A 7,392-nucleotide genomic window follows, 5' to 3' on the forward strand; every position below is an offset into this window, starting at 1 on the left:
ACATTTTGGATAATATCTCTGCAATTTCTACTGTCACCTCCTTCAATATCCTTGCTTGTATTTCATCTGATCTTGGTGCCTTATCAGTGTTAATGCAGACACTCTATCCAATATCCCGCTCCTCCGCCCTTGAGCCCCGCTCCTCCAACCGCCACCAAGACAGAACCCCACTGGTTCTCACCTACCACCCCACCAACCTCCGCATACAACGTATCATCCGCCGCCATTTCCGCCACCTCCAAACGGACCCCAACACCAAGGATATATTTCCCTCCCCTCCCCTATCAGCGTTCCGCAAGGACCACTCCCTTCGTGACTCCCTCGTCAGATCCACACCCCCCACCAACCCAACCTCCACCCCCGGCACCTTCCCCTGCAACCGCAGGAAATGTAAAACTTGCGCCCACACCTCCACACTCACTTCCCTCCAAGGCCCCAAGGGATCCTTTCATATCCGCCACAAGTTCACCTGTACCTCCACACACATCATCTATTGCATCCGCTGCACCCGATGTGGCCTCCTCTATATTGGGGAGACAGGCCGCTTACTTGCGGAACACTTCAGAGAACACCTCTGGGCCGCCCGGACCAACCAACCCAACCACCCCGTGGCTCAACACTTTAACTCTCCCTCCCACTCCACCGAGGACATGCAGGTCCTTGGACGCCTCCACCGGCAGAACATAACAACACGACGGCTGGAGGAGGAGCACCTCATCTTCCGCCTGGGAACCCTCCAACCACAAGGTATGAATTCAGATTTCTCCAGTTTCCTCATTTCCCCTCCCCCCACCTTGTCTCAGTCGGTTCCCTCAACTCAGCACCGCCCTCCTAACCTGCAATCTCCTTACTGACCTCTCCGCCCCCACACCACTCCGGCCTATCACCCTCACCTTTACCTCCTTCCACCTATCCCACCTCCATCGCCCCTCCCCCAAGTCCCTCCTCCCTACCTTTTATCTTAGCCTGCTTGGCTACTCTCTCTCATTCCTGATGAAGGGCTTATGCTCGAAACGTCGAATTCCCTATTCCTGAGATGCTGCCTAACCTGCTGTGCTTTAACCAGCAACACATTTTCAGCTGTGATCTCCAGCATCTGCAGACCTCATTTTTTACTGACGACTGGGCAGTTTGCTGTGAACAATGGTCTGTTTAAGGTAGGAGGTTACTTACAGGCGGGAGGTGGAGGCGTAGGTAAGATCTTGGCGAGGTGCTCATCCTCATCGATAGTGGGTTCATGTCACACTACAGGTGACCCCACTACACTATACATTCTCTCACACATACTCACACACAAGCACATATACACACACACTCTTACACACAATCACACTCACATACTCTCGCAAACCCTCTCTCATACACACATGCTTTCTCTCAGACACGCACTCAACCCCCCGCCCAGTCTCATATTCACGCTCACAACCTCTCACAAGCATGTGCTCCATTACACTTAGGAACACACTCTAACAAGCGCATGCACACACACATACACATTCTCTCTGTCTGTCTCTCCCCTCTCTCTCTCTCTCTCTCTCTCTCGCGCGCGCGTCCACACAAACACACACACACACACACACACACACACACACACACACACACACACACACACACACACACACACACACACACACACACACACACACACACACCTCTGAGGTGAATTTGCATTTGCAGATTTGTATTTGCAGGTACATTCTATTTTGTACAAAAAACTCACAATCTGTAGGCAGTCCGTGTGGCATTTTATAAATTCCTACTTTGGAAATATAACCAGTCTGATTCAAGATTGAAATACATACAGACTCTAACCTCACGCCTTTAATGCATTGTCTGAGTTGTAATGCCACCTTTTTTTATAAAAATTTATCTTTTTTTATAAAAACGGTTTTTTTTATGAAATGTTATCTCACGATTGTGACTTGAAAGAAGTTCTGGGATTTACATATTAATGAATAGAAACCAGCAAACCATTCGAGGTGATTAAAGATTTAACAGCAAGCTAGGTTTGTTCAATTCATCGCATCACTTATAAGTCACTGTGATTGTTTACAATAAATTCTATGTCCTATGATCCTGCCCCACTAGCTACCTGACAAAGGAACTGCACTCCAAAAGTTTGTACTTCCAAATAAACCTGTTGGAATACAACCTGATATTGTGTGATTTTTTTTTAACATTGTCCACCTCAGTCCACCACTGGCACCTCCACATCATATTTAATACAGGAAACGTAGGATCCGTAGTTGTCTTTATAAGGTAACATACAGAAACCAGAAAAATCATACAATCCAACCGTGTAATGTTCCTCAGTCCCCTCTTCTAGCCTGAGCAACTACTCCCTTTCCTTTCTCCGATCGACCCTAAGAACATAAGATTTAAGTCCCAGAATCCCTACAGTTGGAAAACAGGCTCTTTGGTCCCACAATTCCATACTGATCCTCTGAAGAGTAACCCACCCAGACCCATTCCCATTCCCATTCCCCTCCCCTATTATCCTATATTTACCCCTGACCAATGCACCTAGCCTACACATCCCCAAAAACTATGGGCAGTTTAGCAAGGCCATTTCACCTAACACGTACATCTTTTGATTGTGGGAGGAAACCTGAGAACCCAGAAAAAACCCACAAAGACACTGGGAGAATGTGCAAACTACACAGACAGTTGCCCAAAGCTGGAATTGAACCCTGGTCCGCAGAGCTGTGAGACAGCAGTGCTAACCACAGAGTCATTGTGTCAAGCTGCTACAATACAAAAACATCAGCTCCTTATTTCTCAAATTGCTGGAGAACAATTAGGCCATTTGGCCCATTGGGTCTGCTCCATCATTGTATCATTCACCATTCCTCTGCCTCTGCCGTACCTGCTCCCGAGAGGAGCAATTTCACTCCATCTGGAATGTCCTCTTGTTACAAGGACCACTATCTCTGCTTCCACATGATCAACAATGTCCTCAATTGCAACTCCTCCACTTCCTGCACCTTTACTCTTGGACCACATCTCTCCAATGACTACAAGAATAAAACCTCCCTGACCTCACATTATCCTTGGCCATTTTTACCAACTTCAGTCAGACCCCACCACCAGAAATATATTTCCCTCCTCACGCCTATCTGCGTTCTGCAGAGACCATTCCCTCCGTGACTCCCTTGTTAGCTCCACGCTCCCCACCAACCGAGAGCCAACTCAAGGAACATTTCAGGGAAATCTCCAGGCCACACAAACCAAACAACCCTGTGACTGACCACTTCAACTTCCCCTCCCAGTCCCCCAAGGACATGCAAGTCCTGGACCTACTCCACCACCAAATCAAAGTCACTCACTGACTGGAGGGAGAACACCTCATCTTCTGTCTTGGGGCTCCACAACCACACGGCATCAACATTGACTCCAGCAGTGTCCAAATCTCCCCTCCTCCCCACCTTATCCCAGATCCAACCCTCCAGATCAGCACCGCCTTCTTGAACCATCCTCCCTATCCATCTTCCTTCCCAACTATCCACCTTTCCCCCAGCCTCACCTCCATCCCCCTATTTATATCTCAGCACCCTTCCCCCTACATTCCAGATGAAGGGTTTATGCTTGAAACTTTGACTCTCCTAGTCCTCGGACACTGTCTGACCAACTGTGTTTTTCCAGCACCACACTTTTCAACTCTGACTCTCCAGCATCTGCAGTCCTCACTTTCTCCTGATAGTTTCCCACTCCTGTTCTCCTGCCTACTCACTGTAACCGTTGATCCCCTTACTAATCAATAATCCATCTCTGTCTTAAATACATTTAATGACTTGGATCCACAGCCTCCTGTGGTAATGATTCACTGCCTCTGGCTGAAAGAATGTCTCCTCCTGTCAGTTCGACAGGGTGGTCATTTGTATAGGTCCAGTCGTGGACCAGGGATTCCTCCTCCCACTGTGTACCCAACCCAGGAACACAAGCAAGGACCTCATTCTCTCAGCAGTATGTGTTCTTTAACTTTTTCCTACCAAAATGCACCGGCTCACACTGACCCGTACAGAAATGAATGTGCCAGGTGGATGCTCAATTTGCAAGTTTGTTAATGGTTATTATATCATATTGCACGCTACATGAATATAAGCCAATTCACCCTGTTTGATGTGATCAGCAAATTTGGAATTTGCACTTTCAAAATAGATTCCAGATCATTCACATAAATATTGATTCTTGTAGGGTATCTTCCCAGCTTATATCTGCTCTTATTCCATGCTTTATGACACTTCTAATTTATTAATAATATTTTATCTTGATTTTTCTAGACCACGGAGGAGTTCAATCAGCGTTTCAATGGATGTAAAGAATAGGAGATTGATCACACAGCGTGTGAGCCCTTTGCAGCAGCAAATCATGTTAAATTGCCTCAGAGAGTTGATTGGAGAACAAAGGGTTTTGTTACTAGAGTGAAGAGCCAGGTGAGATTAAAAATCACACAACACCAGGTTATAGTCCAACAGGTTTAATGGGAAGCACTAGCTTTCAGAGCGCTGCTCCTTCATCAGGTGGTTGTGGAGACACCCCAGTCCAACACCGGCATCTCCAAATCAGGTGAGATTGGACAGACTTCATACAAACCTTACTCAAGGCCCATGTAGAAAATCCCCAATTTATATTATTAGCTCAACATGGAAAACAATGGCATGGAAATGTGTAAATAAACCAATCAAAGGCTAGAAACTTCAATGTGGGAAATTGAGTAAGGCAGTTCCAAACCTTTTTTACATGGAGGGAGACAAATTCCAATGTTCTTTCTATCTCAGATGTGTATTGTAGACATATATTTGGGTTTGGAAAAGGAGGAGAAGGTTAGGATAGGAGTTAAGGGATAACTCGCTATGTCCCAGAAATCCCCTCCTTCTCCCACTCATGTGGACATTCTCTCCCTCTCCTGCTCACAATCACTCTCTTCTAGTCCCACTGTGAACCCTCATTCACCCTCTCTTATTTCCTCATTCCCTCATACATGCTCTCCCTCACCAACCCCACAATACATGATTTCTTACTCACACAGATACACTGTCCCTCACTCTCATACATACACACTCCCTCACATTCACACACCCCCACTTACCCTCCCTTATGCACACTCTGTTGCAAACTCACACATACTCTCTTTTGCACACTCACTATTGAGCCTGTCCTGATCAACCATGGGAGGTACACGGTCTCTGAGAGCAGAAGCATCTCTTCACAGAGTCGTCCACTTGTACCTTCTGTGTTTGCAAAGCTGTTGGCAGACCAGACAGAACCCCTTGGTGGGCCACAGTATTGGACAAGGCTGGTCTAAAGTAATTCAGACAAACCAACAGCTTCCATCATTTGGTTAGAGACACTTAACAAACAAGATCAATCGATTCCCCTGATCAGAAACCATTGTGTTTTGCAGTAGATAACTGTGAGGACATTTACATTAAGGTTAGGTGACAATGGGTTTTAATGGTCTCCTTTATTCAGAACTGACAGAGGTAAATGTCCCATCGACAAACTGCTTTGTATTGGCTTGGCTAGGATGTTCATAAATGACAAGGAGTGTCATATTCCAGAACATATTTCCTGGTAATTGCAGAAAATTCCTGGAGATAATTAATTTGTTAATGAAATTTGGGACCCATAATGTCAGTACCACCTCGGAAATTGTTTAGAAATCAGAGATTTATGTCTTGATCACATTTGTACTTTGATGTGCAGGTTTTTTGGGGCCAGGGTGGAGTTTAATCATCGTCTATTTCTCAGAAGTTATGATTTGGAGGAGCTGGTGCTGGACTGGGATGGACAAAGTTAAAAAGTTGCTCCAGGGTTATAACAGAGCCCTACCATTAGCAGTCAATAGGCTTCCAGCCACTAGAATCCCCTTTAACCAAGCTTTTAGTGGGCGGCACGGTGGCACAGTGGTTAGCACTGCTGCCTCACAGCGCCTGAAGACCCGGGTTCAATTCCCAACTCAGGCGACTGACTGTGTGGAGTTTGCACGTTCTCCCCGTGTCTGCGTGGGTTTCCTCTGGGTGCTCCGGTTTCCTCCCACAGTCCAAAGATGTGCGGGTCAGGTGAATTGGCCATGCTAAATTGCCCGTAGTGTTAGGTAAGGGGTAATGTAGGGGTATGGGTGGGTTTCGCTTCGGCGGGTCGGTGTGGACTTGTTGGGCCGAAGGGCCTGTTTCCACACTGTAAGTCTAATCTAATCTCCTAATGTCCACTACAAGCTGCTGTCAATTCTTGTCCAATCAATTCCTGTGAAACACCTACAAATGTCTTTCTAGATTATAGACCCTGTATTGGAGAGGCACAGATACATTGAAGGGTTGTGGAGTGAAGGATATAGATAGTGAGGGTAGAGAGAGATCTGTGAATAAAAGTTAGAATTTTAACAGTGACACTGATTAACCAAATCCACTGTATGTCAATGAGCACAGGACTGATAGGTGAACAGAATTTGGTGTAAATCAAAATGAAAGCATCTGAGTTTTGGATGAATTGAAGATGATGGAAGTTACAAAGTGAAAGGCTAGCCATGAGTGTGCTGGAACAGTACAAACCAGAAGGCACAGACATGGATGACAGTCTCAGCAGATGAGCAGAAGCTCAATTGGGTGAGTCAGGCAGAGGCAATAGGAGCACAGAGCTTAGCACATATGTGCAGGCAAAAGCTCAGCTTGGAGTCAAATACAACACCTGGATTGAGAAGAGTGCAGTTTGGTTTCACAGTCGTCAGGGAGAGGGAAGGAATTGGTGGCTCTGAATTCAAGATTGTGGCAGAACCCGCAATATTTTGGACATCACAATATTTAGCTGGAGGATAGCTCTGTCTTCTAGTATTGCAATAAATCTGACAAGTTAAAGACAGTGGTGGGATTGGGAAACATTCTGCTGAGGTACATTGAGTTGCTTCAGTGTATAAGTGGAATTTAACAGTGTTTGTCAATGTTATCACCATGGGGATTCAAATAGATTAGAAATAGGTGGCAGAGGGGGAAAAGCCAAGGAAGACCCTCAGGGAACACCAGAAATACTTGTGCTGGAATGGAACTGAAGCTACTTCCAATAAACATAGTTGGGTTAATTCTATGTAACAGTGCCTTCCACCCTCAGGAAGGATGTTGAAATAATAGATTGGGTACTACCTGCTGTGTAAGAATATGTGTGCACAGAATGACTTGAAAAATTGGATCAGTTTATATTGTGATATTGAAGATTATTCAGTAATTTTGTGTTTATAATCGTGAAGATGGGGACAAAATGGACATAGATGCACAACTACATTAGAACAGGCAAATGCTTAAGGTGAAGGTTGTGAAGTTGTTGAGTGCAACAAATTCTGGGTTTGGCATGTTAACATTCCAGAAGTGGTTAGCTGGTGGGTTGAGTGAAATGGGATGT

This window comes from Hemiscyllium ocellatum, chromosome 28 (assembly GCF_020745735.1).
Source record: "Hemiscyllium ocellatum isolate sHemOce1 chromosome 28, sHemOce1.pat.X.cur, whole genome shotgun sequence".
Taxonomy (NCBI): Eukaryota; Metazoa; Chordata; class Chondrichthyes; order Orectolobiformes; family Hemiscylliidae; genus Hemiscyllium; species Hemiscyllium ocellatum.